We start from the raw sequence: 18,861 nt of genomic DNA on the forward strand, positions 1-18,861 counted from the left end.
CATTTTTTCCCCACATTACTATCAGTTAGTCCCAGAACTGTTTGTTAAGACGTCTGTTTCTCCCACTAAATTATATATATATATATATATATATATATATATATATATATATATATATGTAATACAGTTTGATTGAGTTCCATTCTGTTCCTTGAATCAACCCCTCTATACTTATATATTTTTTAGTAAAGCATAATAGATGGCATGGGAATCAACTACTAACAGTCCTCCAACAAATCCTCAAAAAACAAACAAACAGAAAACAGGTGAGCACGATTCCTTCATATCCTTCATCGAGGTTTAAAACTGGCTTCTCATTTACTTCTCTCATGGAAATAAGGTCTTTTGTAATTCTAATTTGGGTTGAAGTTCTAAATCAATTTGAGAATAAGGAATAACAATATTAACTTCCTATCTGTGACCTGGTTTATTGTTTCACTTATTTTTAGATATCATTTCTCAAGTTTGTACTTTACAGTGTCTAGGTCTTTTATACTATATTAACTTTGTTCCCAAGTCTTTTGTACAGTAGTATGCTTGGAATGTCATTGCTTCTAAATTTTATTTCCAAGTATATTTTGCTCAGGTATACAGATCCAGTTGTTTTCACATATTGAATATGCATCCTGAAATTTTATATATTTACTTAACACTTATTTGTATCCTTTGAAATTTTCATATATTCAAACAATGAATTTTGATTGTATCTACTCCTCCATCTCTTTATGGTTCCTCCCACTCCAAGAAAAAAATCTCACTTTCAACTTTATAACTCAATGTCATTCATCCCATGTTTTGAAAATTTTCTCTCATAATGGATATTTAATTTTGCCTAGCTCTGCTTTGTGTATCTTGACATAATAATATATTTTTTCCCTTTTGTTCATGAATGTAGTGAATTACTCTCATATTGAACTTGCTTTGCTGTACTGCAGTGAACTTAGTTTGGACATTTATAATATTTTAAAAATATTTTCTTTTTTTTGCTTTTTTTGTAAATTTTTATTAAGAATTTTTTTTATTCATTTTATATACCAACCACAGATCCCCTTCTCTTCCCTTTCCCCCCTCCCCATGCTCTCCCCAGCCTTCCCACCCAACCCACCCCCCATTTCCTCCTCCAACAAGGTAAGGTCTCCCATGGGGAGTCAGCAAAGCCTGGTACATTCAGTTGAATCAAGTCCAAGCCTCTACCCCTTCAACAAGGCTGTGCAAGGTGTCCCACCATAGGTAGTGGGCTCCAAAAAGCCAGCTCATGCACCAAGGATGGAAGCTGATCCTACTACCAGGGGGCATCTTAAGAAGATCAAGCTATACAACTCTCTCACTAATGTAGAGGGCATAGTCTAGTCTCACACTTATGAATATAAACATGAAATATTTAAAACTGTCTCATTCTTTTTTAAATGAAATTTCATTTCCTGACTGGAATTATTTTATAATATGGAAATATACATTAGATGTCAGCCACAATACCTAACCTTCTTATAAATTCATGCTAGGTCTTGAACCTTACATACACATTTAACTCTTGCTAATTATCTTTCCCTTGTTTTGGTATCCAGTAATACAGTAGATGTTTAAGAAATATTCTATTATGTAAAAACAAAAATTTGATTTCTAAAGATACTTTGGTAGTTAACATTCTACCAAATATATACCATGGAGTGTTATGCAATTTTGCCTACTGATTTTTGTCAAGTTTTACTATCTATCTTTGTAGAAGCATCCATGTATCAATTTTGATAAATATTTTTTTCCTGTGAGTGTTTAAGGGAGAGCTGGAATGTGGATGCTGTTCATTTTTCTAACTGTTTTTGCAGAGTAAGTAAACTTGAACTTCATACCAATGTGGAAAAAAAAATTCCTGGATTTTTCTTCCTCATATTTTATGAAGTTTATGTTTCTTCATAGGAAATTATAGGTCTGTATCTTTCTTGGTCTCTTATGTCTGTTTATTTATATAAAAATAATAATTCTTCAAAGATCACTTTTTTACATATAATTCAAACAACTCTTTAAAAAATGCTTTGTTTTGTGGTTTAAAAGAAAAAATTGAGAATGACTAATTTCACAAAATTATGCGCCCTATATATTTTATTCCAGTGAATCTCAGAGATTAAAGCGTAACTACATTTTATGTTTGCAGTACACAAGTAAGGGATTAAAAGGAGCTAAGTCCTCCAAGTACATCACCTTTTCACTTTGCAGAATGCTTTTGCCATGGAAGTAGGACATTCATATTAGATAATGCTATCATTGACTCTAAGTATGGCTACTCTGGATGAATGATAATGTGCTTTAAAAAATAAAGTTGCATGTTTTTATTATTTGACATTAGTATAGACAGGAAAATAGTAAGTCAACTTGGTTTATCCCCAATGAGATTTCCTCCAGGATAATTAAAGGATACTCTGTTGATATTTAAATTGTTGAGCTCAAGGGAATCAAATATTTAAAGGGACACACACCCAATCAATGTCTGATTTTCAGTAAATGAGGTTGTGTTTGGAAATGGGTACAGTGAAGTACTTTATTAATTTGAATGCTGGAAAGTTCCTGTGGTTCTAAGGGGAACTGGACTAACAAATTTACTGTCATAGATTTATAGACTGGACTTCATAACTCTACATAAAGTATTGATAAGTTAAGTGATCAATGATTCTCTACAACATATGGCATAATCAATATGAGTTGGGAAGATATAGGAAGACATTAATAATGCACATTTTATGCATGAGTCTGTTCTTAATGATTAAAGGCTTTATAAATCACACAGGAGCCAGGTTGTAGTTAGAATACAAATAAAGGATCACTTTAGTAAGTCAATATAGCATGTATATTTAAAAATTTGCATAGGGGGATCTCACAATCCCCCAACTCCCAGAGATGAAAAAGCAGCTAATGGCTACTGAGAGCAGGAGAGTCAGTCTTCTACAGAGAAGTGTCCTGGTAGTGACTAGACCTAGATTCCATTATAAAGTAATTACTTTCTAAGATTTTTTTCTTATCTTTTAAAATTATGGATATGTGGATGTGTGCACATGTGTGCAGGTGATCTCAGAGGCCAGAAGTATCAGATTACGCCAGAGTGGAGCAGTTCTGAGCTACCTAATATGAGTGTTGGGAACCAACTCATTCCTCTAGAATAGCAAGAAATGCTCTCAATTGTTGAGTCATTTCTCTAGCCCATAGAGTAGATCTGCTCATTCCTCCCCAATGTTATTGTATATGAGGTGATACAGATTACGGATTATCCTTATCAATCATGTACAGAGAAGGATTTTGTTAGTCATCACAATCTGTTTCCCACAGTCTTCTCTAAACCTTGAATATAAAGACAGAAGTATCTAATTGCCTGAAGGGCATTTAATTTACATTACAATAGTCTCCCAACATTAGGCAATAGACTCACAGAGAAGCACATCAAACTGTGCTACTTTCTCATGGAATTGCTTTGTCAGAAGGATACTTTAAGACATTGCATTTGCTTGAAAGGAAGGACAATAAGTGATCATAACCATCTCTCATAACGTTCATTGTGAGTGCTCATGGGAGAAACTTGACTGTCCCCAATAGCAAGAAAAGCTAAATATAGATAGATATTTGTTGGAAGGACTGTCTTATTGTTCTAATACCTTATCTTCATAATTTGTCAAAATATTGTGTCATAGATTCTAAAGCGACTTTCTTTTTAGAACCTTTATCTACTTTTATACTCTTCATCTTTCTGTAAATACTCAAAGGTTATTTAATTCCACTTATTTTATAAATATCTTGAAAGATACCTTGTGCTTTATTTCTGCACTGTTTCTAAATACAGTAGGAAAATACTTCTTAAAATATTAACATCTGAAAATAAGCAATGAGACTTGGAAGTATGATAATTTATGTTTAGAAAATATATAGAGTTGTGAATAGATATGATATTTTTATTACTAAAGGGATTTTCCAAACTAGTTCTCAGATTTGCTTTTAAAATTATTTGTAGTTAATTTACATCTTCTGGTTTAAAATTTCACTTATTTATTATACATAGTTAGCCTTTCTATGTATTTTGTTTAAATATTTATTATGATACACAAAAAGTTATACGTCTAAATGTAGGGCTTGGAGAGATGGCTTAGCATTTCAGAATGCATACTGCTCTTGTGGAATGTCCAGATTTAATATCCAGTACCTACAGTGGCTCACAATTGCTTGCAAGTGCAGCTCCAGGGGATCCGATGCCCTCTTCTTGACTCTTTGAGAACTGAACTTAAGTGCACATACCAACACATAGACACAAATATATACACATACAATGTTTAAAATTTAATACAAGTAATTGTAAAATTTTAAGTCTATATGGGAAACATGATTATTGTTTGTGATGGTGTTGTATATACTTTTTCCTGTTTTTCAGTTTGAAGAATTTCATTAAAAAATTTAAATTATGATTGTTAGCTCCTCTGCTATTTCTTCCCACGTTAAACAGCTAGAAAATACTAAAACACAGTTTATGTACATCTACCCAAAAGTTTGTACTCTCATGAATAAACACACTGTTTTGAAAGGGCTTGTGGTTAATCATTACTATTCCTGAAGTGTGATGCAATGATAAGGGAGAATGGCTTGGCGATAATGGATCTGCAAAGCATGATTCCCACAACTGAAGTCATGGATGTAGCTGTAGTCACAAGTCATGGAGCCTTGAATTTAGGGATCTGGTTACTTTAGCTGCACAGATCCACACAGACAGAAGACACTAGAGAAAGGATATGGACACACACACACACACACACACACACACACACATACACACACATATGAGACAGACATATGCACACATATGTGAAGTGTGTGTGTGTGTGTGTGTGTGTGTGTGTGTGTGTGTGTGTGTGTGTGTGGTCTGTATGTACAATGATGTCAGATGATGAAATAATTTCTAGTGGTAAAAATCACGTAAGCTGTGTAGAGACTCACAGAGGTTTCCTAGTGAGAACTTACTCAGGCACGTAGAATCTGAGATCGCTTTACCCAGCAGGGCTGCATAAAGGTATGATTTGACCATGGGTGTGGTTACCAGGTGTTTGGAAGGGTCTACACTTGGCTGTGCAGTGTGCTTTGATCCAGCAAGGGGGGGGGGTCTTTACTCCACCCCTTAGCATTGTCATAAAAAGCCCCTTTGAAGATGTAGGCAGGGCTGTTGGGTTTTGATCCAGGTCGTTCAGAAGCTATTCTGTGTTTTTATCTGCCTTCTCTTCACTATCATTCTATATAAACGTTTCTTATCCCTCCCTCCTCCTCATAGGAACCCTGTTAAGAAGTAAAAGCTGGCCTCCCACAAAGCTGAATGACCTAGCCTTTGGGCTTTAATGTAAGGTTATTTACTAAAGGTGAAGTGAACACAAACTTTTCGGTGATGGAGCAGCAGTAACCAAGGAGGCTGCGAAGTATTGAGTGGGAACCATATATGAACAGCAGACACAGAGGTGATTCATGTCTTCAGTAAGACTTAATGAGACAGTAAAAGATCTTATCACATTACTCAGAAATTCATTTACTTTTAAACTTAAGAACTGTCTCCAGAATTTTCTCTATAATGCTCCCAGGTCCCTATTAACCATTAATAGCAGAATCTGTGCAGAGTAAAACTCAGGGTGTTGTGATACTAAAATCTTACACTTCTTTGCCTCATAGTTTAGTACAGCAGTAACAGCACTACTTCATGGTGACTGGGGATTTAAATAAGTATTTATGGTAAAGTGCCTTTGCTAGACAAGGGCATAGTAATATTTGGTAAATAATATTCATTAATATTGTTGAAAATATTTTAGAAACTCACTGCATCTCTTTAACTTATAAGAAATGTGACATTTTAATTTGTTTTAATTTAATTTTTAAAATTTATTTTATTTTGTATATGTGTGTGCATATGCTGTGTGTGGACACAGACATGTGTGCATTGTATCTATTTCATGTAAATAAAATATGTAGGAATTTTCAAACATCCTTAGTATTATTTCTCCCTACTGCCTCTCTTTCCCTTCTGTATTGACCTTTCTCCTCCCTAATTAAAGTCCTCCTGTTTTCCTCATTTGCTCCTTCATATCACTTATCTCCTGCTCTTCTCTCTAGCACCTACTACATATTTCCTTTTAACTTTTCCTCGTGTGTGTGTGTGTGTGTGTGTGTGTGTGTGTGTGTGTTTGTGTTTAGAATAGTGTTGAGACTCATATCTGAAGATTCAGAGTTGTTAACCACAGATGGAAAGAACATTTCACATTTATCTTTCTGTATCTCTTTACCTCACTCAATATAATATTTTCTGGTTCCTTCCATTTACCAGCAAGTTTCATGATATAATTTTTTTTCTTTAAAATTAAGTAGTATTCCATACAGTGTACATAGCACATTTTCATTATCTATTCATCAGTTGATGGACATTTCCATTGTTTCTGTTTGCTAGCTATTATGAATAAAGCAGCAATGAGCCTGGCTGAGTAAATATCTTTGGAGTCAAATGTAGAGTCATTAGGAATGTACCAAGGATTGGTATATCTGGGACACATGGTTGAGAATATTCTACACTGATTTCCAGAGGGGGTATACCAGTCTTTAATCACATGGCAGTAAATGTGAATTACCAATATTATCTGCATTATTTGTTGTCAGTTGTGTTATTGATCTTAGATATCTTGACTAAAATAAAGAAAAATCTCAAAGTTGTTTTATTTGCATTTCCATAATTTCTAAGAGTGATGAATATTTTATATATATATTTCATAGTCAATTTAACTCTTCTTTTGGAAACTCTGTGTTAATTGGGTCATCTAATTTCTTGATTTTGTTATTTTGTTTATTTTATCTGTTTTGATTATTAATACTCTGTCATATGTATAGCTGGCAAAGTTAGCTACAACTCTGTGAATATCAAAAATCTTTACAACATTCTTCACAAAATAGGGAAAGAATGTTCCAAAACTTTATGTAGAACTACAAAAGAACAATGATAAACATAAAAATTCTGAGAAAAAAGAACAATGCTACAGGGATTATCCATTCCACATCTCAAGATATGTTTTCGATTAATAAAAACAAATAAACAACAACAAAAAGACCCACAGCATTTGGGAACCACAAACTCCCTCATTTCATCCCCGATTTAACTTCTTTGTTGTTGTTTAAAGCAGATTCTTCTCTGATACAATACATGGTATTGTATTAGCCATACTAATACAAAGCCATAGTAATAAAAACAGCTTAGCATTGGAACAAAAAAAAACAGACATGGAGAACAATAGGACAAAATAAAAGACCCAAATATAACTACACATAACCATAGAAATCTGATAATGACCGAAATGCCAAAAACAAACTAGAGAAAAGACAGCATCTTTAAGAAATGAAGCTTGGAAAACTAGATGTCTATACATATAAGAATGTGTGACCTAATGGGATAGAGGAGAGTAAGCTTATGACCTGTTAATCTATTCTTATTGTTACCATAACTTTGATCAAGTAACAAGCATTTTAAACTTCTTTAATTTCCAATTTGATTTTCCACTTACCTGCTCTTTTCAAAGGGGAAATGGAGGAGGATGGATCTAGGGGCAAGGGGTGGTGGAGAGAGCTGGGAGGGGAGGAGGGAGGGGAAACTCTGGTCAGGATGTATTGTATCAGAGAAGAATCTGCTTTAAACACCAACAAAGAAGTTAAATCAGGGATGAAACAAGGGAGTTTGTGGCTGTGGGTCTTTTTGTTGTTGTTTATTTTATTATGTTATATTTTAATCAAACCATTGGTATGTCATCTTTCCCAAGTAACAACACTGTGGAGAATTATAGCAAACAAAATTGTGAAACATCAGATTAGGTGTAAGGAAAGGCATAAGGGTTATTGGCTAAAAGCTTGGATCCACCAAGAAAAGCAGAGGATTTACAAGAGAGCTCTGGGTAAAGTCCAGGCTGTGAAAACACCTTTCTATCCATCTTTGTCATTCTGTCTCTGGGTTCCATGTACCTTTTCTAATTTTGGAGGCTGAGTAAATAATCCAATAAATTGTTAGATTTTGTCCTGAATTTAAAGATTAAATCACTTATCAAGGATAAAACAAATAAAAATTCTTAAAATAATAGTTTGAAAAATATTTTAGGGTGAAAAACCAATAACACAAACTAAATGGTAAAAGATGCTGTCTATGATGTCAGCTGAGCTGAGAAGGATCAGAAGGACCCAGCAGTTGAAAATTCTCAGAGAGCTAGTTACCAGTCGAGACCACCACTTCCCTGCTAACAGCAACACAAACGTATGATAAGAATGCAAATACTGTTCATTTATATAAGATGTATTTACCTGATCCTTAGACTGTTTCTGTCATAGGTTTGAAATATTTGAATTTGTATTTTCTTCATTTTTCCTGACCTTAAGCCAGTGGCAGTCAAGATGAAGACTGAGCTGATATAAACTCTTTTCATCTACATTACACACACAAACAATTCCAAGGAAATACATACTTTGAAAATATTTTACTTAACCTAAGTTTATACACCATAATTTGAATCACCTTGGAAAGGTAACAGAGATGAAAACACCTCTTTTTCAATTGCAAAGTCTATCTGTATGAATCTAAGAACATACCTACACAAATGATTTCTCTCTTCCTACTGAAAAAAGTACCTGTGAACATACAGTATCTAGCCTGCACCATTCTCTCCATGCAAAAGCAGATTATTATACTGCCTCTAAGATCAATGACCAGCAGAAAAGCTGCAAGAGACAGCTGTCAGTTATCTATTTATTTTCTAGTATCCTACACCAAGATGACTAGGAGTACACAGTGAATGTGGGTAAAATCCTTCACCATTGCTAGGTTACAAGGTATGAAATATCAAGAGGAAAGAAAATCCATTGGCTATTAGTGAATGGAATGACCAATAGTATTCTTTGGGATGAATAAGAATGGAGGACAAAGAGGAGGAAGGTTGAAATGAAATTCAGATTTGTGTGGAGTTATTATTTGTAGCATAAACACTCAAAAATACCATAGAAGATGCACAGCTCCTTCCTACTTCTTCTGTTTCTAAAGAAAGATTGTGTTACAAGCACTTCTTTTGAGAAATTAATTTAATTAAAATTTCTTATTATCTACCAAAGGGAATCTCCACTCTTTAGTAACCAACATATATTGTGTCTTGTTCTCTATATGACTGTGTATAATCTGACTATCTACCTCATTCACAAATCAATCCACTATACCAAATTTTACTTCTTTAACTTTGTGTTTGATACTCATTAACAGCTATGCTAGTCAGCTGTCTTTTACTGGCAAAGAAAATCATTGTAAAAGAATTATTATTTTAGTCACTAGTCCATACATTTTTTTTTTGTTTTATGGTGATCTGGCCCCATTTGGAAAGAAGAACATTATTTTTTCAGTAAATATTTCATTGCTATAATAAAAACATAAAAGTAATTTGGAAAGGAAGGGTTTTATTTAAGTTTTCATGTCCTGAATAAAGTTCATCATGAAGAGAGGTCAGGTCAGTAACTGAAGTCAGGAACTGATGCCAAGACAATGGAGGATGCTGCTCACTGGCTAACTCCCCATGGCTTGCTACACCTACTTTTCTTATACATCTCAGGACATTGAAACCAGTGGACTGAGCCCTCTCATATCAATCATTATTCAAAAAATGCCCCACAAACTTGCCTACAGGCCAATCTTATATAGGTATTTTCTCAGTTAACATTCCTTCTTCCTAGATATGTATAGGTTAGCATCAAATTGAACCAGCCAGTATAGTTAGAGCAATATAGTCTCTATGAGCACGTGGTGTGCATTTGTGTGTGTATACTCATCTGTGTCTGGGCTGTGTAAGCCAGAGATAATGTTAGGTTCTTCAATCACTTTCTAATTTTGACATTCTTGCTGAACTTGGAGCTCTCAGTTTCAGCTAGTCTGGTTGGATACTGAACTGCTTGCTGAGCTCTGTCTTGAGCCTTTAATAGTTTCTCTGCTAGGAGTTCCTACTGGTCAGAGGTTGCAGTTTCCCAAGACCTGGCAATTCTCTCTGACCTCAGCAACATGAATGGCTCCCTCCAGCTGGCAGAAGGCACCTTGTTCTCTACCTAACCTTATTTGGAGACTGTCTCTAGACCTTGATGCTTGACTAATTTCTAGTGTAACTCTGAACATAGTTCCCTGGAGAAGTTTTTCCCCTGCTGTCCATATAGTAATTAAACATTGTGCTAAGAACATTACAATAGGGTGATGCTTCCGCAGATAATAACTAAGACTTGTACTAGGAGCTTTATAATAGGAGCATACCATTTAATGCTAATTAGGTGATTCCCTAGCTACTGTTCCCAACCCTATATATTCCATAAACTCTGGAATAATGTTGAGCTGATTCACTGAAGTTATCACCTGGAGAGCTATCTCTGTTGTGCTAAAAGGACATAGAAAGCTCTCTGTCATCACTTCTCCCATTGTCCTCATGAACTGGTGGCCGCCAGGCCACAAAGAAAAAAGTGGACCCTCACACCTCTCTACATTGACATGCTTCCAATGACCTACTTCCTTCAACTGGGCAACACCTCCTAATATCATTATCATTTCACTCTAAGTAATGCCATCAACTAATGTGGGGTGTTTACCCACCAACCCCACAGCTCCTCAGAGTTTTCTTGAGTGTGAGCAGCAGGAAATATTAGATAGAAGGATTTATTGTGGAGAATCATGTGGAGAGAAACAGATAGAAAATAAAGGATAGCCTTGAGAGGGCCTGGAATCTTTTCCAACGGCCCCCGTCTGTCTCAGCCCCAGGGTATTTATAGAGATGCCAAGGGGTGGAGCAAATGACCTCCTCCCCCAGCACAGCCAAGTGCAGACAATCTCAGACACCTGCACTCAGGCTTGTGGTCCTAATCATCCTCTATGCAGACATGCTGGGTAAAGCCACGAGGAACCCGAAAAAGGGCTCCCACAAACTAAGGACTAAAACTTGCATACATGAGCTTTTAAGATGACATTAAAAGTGAAGCCAACTCTAGATGAAGATATACAAACATTCAAAGGCTTCATACAAAAGAAAAATCAGTTTTATTCTAGGAAAGCTCCTAATAGGTTGTCCAGTCCTAAATGGCCAAGCCTAAACATATAAGTGTACAAACAACAGTAAATGGACACAATAGGGTTTATGTGTGTATGTGGGTGTGAAATAATAAAAAAGAAATAAGAAAGGTCATAAATTTGAGAGGAAGTTGGGGATATGTGTATAGAATTTTGTTGAAGAAGCTGGGTGAAAATGATGTAAATACAGTATCATATAGTTCTAAAAATAAACCTAAAAAGTTCAAAACATATACCAAATGTGTTTTTTTTTACATTCCACACACTATATGTAAGAAACTTGATGAAGTATTGTTGTTCATTCCTATTTTCTGATCTATAAGTTGTTTATTAAAGATATCGTTACAGAGTTTATTAAAGGCAATCTTTACAGTAAAGAACAGTCATTACTATCTCTTCATTGAGTGCCTAGTCTGTACAAGGTATGGCCTATGTGATGTATGTTACATCATATTATAGGCTGATTATAACAGTGCTTAAACTTCATTGAACTTAATGGAGAACAAGAAAATTTGTAATGAAGTCTTAGTGTCATAAACATGGATTTCTACAGCCTGTGATGTTGCTCAGTTGGTGGACATTTGGTTACCTTCCACAGGCTCTGTATTTCATTACTAGAACTGCATAAACTTGGCATGGTGCTGATTGCCAGTAATTCCAGCATCCAGGAAGTGAGAGGAAGATAATCTCATTTCATTATCATCCTCATGGAATACATAGTGAGTGTAAGGCTACATTTGAATATATATGGGATATATAAAATCCTCCTTCAAAAAATAACAGCAACAATAGAAAGAATTTCTAAGGAAAATATTGCCAACAAGATGTAGAATATAAATTTCATATCTGAGATTTTTTTCTGGACTCTGAAAAAACAACAACAACAACAACAAAATAAACATTCCAAGCTTAAAAGATTGACTCATGCCTAGTAATAGACAAAAATAAAACACTGAATAGTCTGCCAGATTGTGGAATCTGAGGGTATTACCATTGTTTTGTTTAAATGAATATGATAAATATCATTAAAGACATTTTACTTCAAAATGGTTCAAACATCATCTGTGTTTTAGAATAATCACTTTTGAAACTATGGACACTTGAAGTCATTTGGAATAAATTTATTTGTTAAAATTGATTTTACTCCTCTCTGGGACTGTGGGGAAATGGAGCTATCTAAAATGATTCCTTTCAGAACTCAACCTATGGAGATTAGATATATTTAGTTGTTTGTAAAGCAAGGCTATTCATGAAAATGGAAATTCTAAGTGTCTTACACCCTTAGGAATTTTGATGTTATCAAGTTTTGCTGAAATAAACACAGATTTATTCCAAGTATTTAAATATATTCATTAAAGTGCTCAGTTGGATAAAAGGAATACTGGATCGCTCCTGTGGCTTCTGTTTTCTCTAAATGCTAATACTTATCACAGTTTATATCCTGCCTGTCATAAATATTAAGGTTTTCAATCATTCCCTGGAATAGCATATAGCAGTAGAATTAAATGTTCTTATTGTTTTTAGTAGAATGTAACCCAGTCTGTATCTTTTGGTGACTTTTATCAGCATTTAAAAAAATGCAATGCTCATTGTAAAATTAACTAGATAAGTAGCAGCTACCATTTATTGATTCTTGTTCTGCACAAAGAATTGCACTGAGCACTTTATCCCCATCACACCGTTTAATCTTCCTAACAGCCATAATCCTAATATCCCCAATTGGTAAATGTGATGTCTCCCTGCTTCTGTCCTAACAATTATCACAAGATATGGGTTAGAAAAAGCTTATTATTATATCCTTTGGCATTGCAGAAGACACTATTAGGAAATGAGTCTTATTGGACTATAATCATAGTGTTTTCTGGAGAGTATTTCTATTTTTCATTTAATTACATTTATCTTTTTATGTGTATAGAAGTTTATGTATGGTGTGAGTGGCTGAGTGTGGATGTGTATGGATGCCAGAATTTACATTTGGAGGTTAGAAGATGGTTTGCAGGAGTCTGTTCTTTCCTTCTACCACATGGATCCCAGAGTGTAAACTCAGATTATCATATTTTTCAGCAAGCAACTTTACATAGTGCAGTATCTTACTAGAGCCTGGAATGTGCTTCTTCTAACAGGCTCTGGGAGTTGTTTCTTTCTTTGCATTTTCAGTTTCTAGAAACTTCCACAATTGTTTACTCATGACCTCCTTCAGAGGCACTGAATACAGGTTAGTTCCTTTGTACATAACCATTTCTGTCATCTCCAATTCAGTTTCTACAATATCTTTTTATGTCCCAGGATCACACTGAATTTTTCCTAGTTAATTCAAGTTAGTCCTCCCCCAACTCAATGATTGTTGATTGTAATTACAACTCTATTTCCATTTGACACCTTGTTTCTGCATTGTTGTGTTTCTCAGTCTGTTGCTTTAACACAATACCACAGGCTGAGTGATTTATAATGGATAAAGGTTATAGTTGTTGAATCTTAGAAGACCAATGTCAAAGAGCCACATTAGATTATGGCCTTCCAGTTGGGGTAAAAACTCAATATGAGGGCAGTGGGATAAGGATAAGATCTTAAGAACATATACATGGACAGGTCTAAACTATTTTTTATGACAACCTTCTTTCAAGATACCTCATTAATCCATTCATCTACAAATGAAGTAATCTATTCTTTTGATCACTGTGCTCATGATTTAAGTACCTCTTAAAGGCCCCACCCAAGCTTACTTCCTAATACTTCACAGTGGGAATCATTTTCCTATATTCATTTGGGTGGGACAGTCAAGCTTGTAGCATCATGTAAACATATGAAAAGGTTGTGTGAATGAAGATGTGAGCATGTTTGGGAGCCATTAATTTTCTAGCTATGGAAGCAGGTTGGATAAACAAATACTCAGGGGAAAAAAGGAGATGTAAATTAATTATAGAAACAGTCAAACCAAGAATAAAATTCAACTGTGTATAAACATAAACTCCCCCTATATATTCTCTCAGAAGTAACTTACTGAGGTTTACCCGGGCAAGAAAATCAAATAATCCAGCCTGAGTTTTATGGAACAAGTGAATTATTGCAAAGTTCACAAAATCAGAAAAAAATAAAAATGTAACCACTCTTGGAACAATTGCTGATTTTTAGGAGGGAATCCCACTACAAAGTATAGTATTCTTTTAGTTTTCAAGTAGTATTTGATACATTAAGGCTCACAATGTATGACAGAGTCCTTCTGCATGATTTCTTATTTACATATTTTGAGAAATAGTGTGTCTATTACGATATTTAGGAAAGATAGTATGAGCAACTGATTAAATTCTTACCATTGTAAGATACTTACTTAACATGAACTTTGCAGAATAATGTTTTTAAATCTTTTTTTTGTTTTGTTTTGTTTTGTTTTTCGAGACAGGGTTTCTCTGTGTAGCTTTGTGCCTTTCCTAGAACTCACTTGGTAGCCCAGGCTGGCCTCGAATTCACAGAGATCCACCTGGCTCTGCCTCCCAAGTGCTGGGATTAAAGGCGTGCGCCACCACCGCCCGATGAATAATGTTTTTAAAATACCTGAGTTTCAAAGTTAATACTTCCTTCTTATTGGGGAAGTGATAGGGATCAATACATTTTATACAAGAGTAATACAGCACCACCTACATTACTATAAACATCGTTATTGAGTTACATTCAGGGTCTTTTGAACATTGTAGTCGACAGAATTATTCTATGCTGTGGCTGTTCATTAGCTGCTCACAAGGTTTTGCCCAAAAGACTTCCCATATATAAAGCAAGATGATCAGAAAGTCATCTCTTGGTGATGATGTTTATGTTACAGTGTACACTTTATTCTGTGCTTCCTAACACAATGTAAGCATCAACTCACTTTTGTCAGAACTTAATGATTTAGTTTGATTATAGTCATTACTTTTCAAATAGCAAAATTTCTCCTCTAAACCAGCATTCTGTAATAGATCATATCCAGCATCACTTCTTACATAATTTCTTCTTAAACTTAGCAAAGGTCTGTACCCCATTTTTATTTGGATTATTTGGATTGTTGATATCTAGTTTCTTGAATTCTTTATATATTTTATGAAGAAGCCAGAAATAGAAAACAGAAAAAAGAATACTTTTTCAACAAATGGTGTTGGTCTAACTGGATGTGAGCATACAGAAGAATGCAAATCGATCCAAATCTATTACGTTTCCCCAAATTGAAGTCAAAGTGAATCAAAGACCTCAACATAAATCCTGTTACATTGAACCTAATAGAAGAGAAAGAGGGACATAGCCTTGAAAACACTGGCACTGGTATAGGAGACAACTTCCTGTACAGGACACTGTATAACACAAGCCCTAAGACCAAAAATCAATAAATGGGACCTCATGAAACTGAAAAGCTTTTGTAATTCAAAGTATATCATCATAAAATCTTAGGTGCCAGAAGTATGTGGATTTATATCTGTTTCTTTGATTCCATTCTACTGATTAACCTGTGTATTTTTATGGCAGTACCATATGGTTTCTATAACTATAGCTCTATACTACAGATTAAAATCAAGGATGTTGATACTTACAGAAGATCTATTATTGTTCAGAATTCAGAAGATCTTTTTTATTATTGTACAGAATACAGAAGATCTATTATTGTACAGAATAGCTATTCTTTATGTTATTGAGTATTGTTCTTTCAATGTCTATAAAGGATGATACTGGAATTTTGATGAGGATTGTGCTAAATTTGTAGATTGCTTTTCATAAGATGGCCATATTTACTATGTTAATCCTACTCATCAATCTTTCCAACTTCTAATATATTCAATTTCCTTCTTCAAAGACTAGAAATTTTTGTCATACAGGCCTTTCATTTGCTTGGTTAGAGTTACCCCAAGATATTGTGTATGATTTGTGGCTATTATGAACAGTGTTGTTCCCTGATTTCTTTCTCAGCCTGCTTATCATTGAAGGAATGCTGGTTTTTAAGTTGATTTTGTATTCAGCCACTTTATTAAAGGTGTTCATCAGCTATAGGAGGTCCCAGGTATAATTATGAAGTTGCTTATGTATGTTATCATATCATCTGTAAATAAAGATACTTTGACTTTTTCCTTTCCAATTTGTATCCCCTTTATCTCTTTTAGTTGTCTTATTACTCCAGGTAGAACTTCAAGTACTATATTGACCATATATGGAGTGAGTGGACAGCCTTGTCTTGTTCCTGACTTTAGTGAAATGGCTTTGGTTTTCTCTCCATTTAATTTGAACTTGGGTATAGGCTGGCAGTACCTTGTCTTTATTATGTTTAGATATGACCCTTGCATCCCTAATCTTTCCAAGACTTTCATCATGAAAGTGTGTTGAATTTAGTCAAAGTCTTTTTCATTTTCTAATGAGAAGATCAGGTGTTTTTTTTTTTCAGTTTGTTTAAATGATGGATTACACTTAAAGATTTTCATATGTGAAGCATACCTGTATCTCTGGAATGAGGCCTATTTGATCATGGTAGGTGATCTTTTTGATGTGTTTCTGGATTCATTTTATGAGTGTTTAATTAAGTATTTTTGCATCTATATTCATGAGGGAAATTGGACTGTAATCCTCTTTCTTTGTTGGGTCTCGGTGTGGTTTGGTTATCAGGATGACTATGGCCTCATAAAGTGAATTTGTCAATGTTCCTTTTATTTCTATTTTGTGGAATAATTTGAGGAGTATTAGTACTAGCTCTTCTTTGAAGGTCTAGTAGATTCTGTGCTGAAACTGCCTGGTGCTGGTTGGTCGTTGGGAGACTTTTAATGAGTGCCTCTATTTACATTGTAGAATACAGGTTTTTGAAGTATGAACTAATGATTCTTTGGATTTCCTCAGTGTCTGTTGTTATATCCCACTATTGGTTTCTGATTTTGTTCATTTGAATGTCCTCCCTTTGCCTTTTAGTTAGTTTGGGAAAGGGTTTGTATATCTTGTTGATTTTCTCAAAGAACGAACTCTGTTTCATTGATTCTTTTCATCTATTTTCTTGATTTCAGACCTCAGTTTGATTATTTTGTTCCCTCTACTCCTCTTGAGTGAACTTTCTTTGTTTTGTTCTAGACCTTCCAAGTTAGTCTTTATTAAGCACTTAGTGCTATGAACTTTCCTCCTAGCACTGCTTTTATTGTTTCCCTTAGGTTTTGGATATGTTGTGCATTCATTTTCATTTAATTCTAGGAAGTCTTTAATTTCTTTCTTTATGTCAAACTTGACCCAGTGGTCTTCAGTAGAGAGTTGTTCAGTATCCATGAGTTTTTAGTATTTCTGTTGTTTCTGCTGTTGTTGAAATCCAGCTTTAACCCATGGTGGTTATTTCAATTTTCTTGTATCTGTTGAAGCGTCTTGCTTTGTGACTGAACATGTGGTCAGTTTTGGAGAATGTACTGTGAGGTGCTGAGAAGAGAGTGAATTCTTTTGTGTTTGGGTGAAATGATCTGTAAATATATGCTAGGTCCATTTGATTCATAACATCTGTTAGCTTTAGCATTTCTCTGTTTAGGCCTGAATGACCTGCCAACTTCTGTGAATGGGATATTGAGGTCTCCCACTAGAAATGTGTCTGGGCCAATGAGTAATTTAAGCTTTAGTAGGGTTTCCTTTACAAAAGTAAGTGGCCCTGCATTTGGGTGGAAGAACTGAATAATCTTTGTGGATTTTTCTTTTGGTGAATATGAAGTAGCCTTCCTTTCTCTTTTGATTAATTTTAGTTTGAAGTCTATTTTATTAGATATTAGAATGGCTATTCCAGCTTCTTTCTTAGATCCATTTGCTTGGAAAGTCTTTATCCATTACCTTACACTGAAGTAACGTCTATCTTTGATATTGAGGTATGTTTCTTGTATGCAGTAGAGAGATGGATCCTGTTTTCTCATCCATTATGTTAGCTTTTGTCTCTTTGTTGAGGAATTGAGTCTACTGATATTGAAAAATGTTAATAACCAATAATTCTTAATTTATATTATTTTGTTCACAGTAGTGGTGGTAGTTTGTGTGTGTGTGTGTCTGTGTGTGTTTTAATAGGTGTATTTAACCTCCTTGGATTGTGGTTTTCTTTCTAGCATCTTTTATAGGGCTAGATTTGTGGATAGATACTGTTTACATTTGACTTTATCATGGAATATCTTGCTTTCTCAATCTATGATAATTGAACATTTGGCTAGGCCAGGTATAGTAGTCTGGGCTAGCATCTGTGGTTTCTTAAGAATATGCAAGACATCTGTCCAGGCCCTTCTGGTTTTTAGAGTCTCCATTAAGATATTGCATGTATTTCTCTGCTGAGTAGTATTCCATTGTGTGTATGTACCACATTTTTATTTATCCATTCTTCATTTGAAGGGCATCTAGGTTGTTTCCAGGTTCTGGCTATTACAAACAATGCTGATATGAACATAGCTGAGCAAGTAAGTGCCCTTGTGGTATGATTGAGCATTCCTTGGGTATATGCCCAAGAGTGGTATAGCTGGATCTTGGGGGAGATGGATTCCCAATTTTCTAAGAAAGCGCCATATTGATTTCCAAAGTGGTTGTACAAGCTTGCATTCCCACCAGCAGTGGAGGAGAGTTCCCCTAGCTCCACATCCTCTCCAGCATTAGGTGTCTTCAGTGTTTTTGATCTTAGCCGTTCTGACAGGCGTAAAGTGGAGGTTTGCAGGCAATGGATGATCTAGAAAAAATCATCCTGTGTGATGTAACCCAGACTCAGAAAGACAAACATGGTATGTACTCACTCATAG

Source organism: Peromyscus eremicus, chromosome 3 (assembly GCF_949786415.1).
Source record: "Peromyscus eremicus chromosome 3, PerEre_H2_v1, whole genome shotgun sequence".
In the NCBI taxonomy this organism is placed as follows: domain Eukaryota; kingdom Metazoa; phylum Chordata; class Mammalia; order Rodentia; family Cricetidae; genus Peromyscus; species Peromyscus eremicus.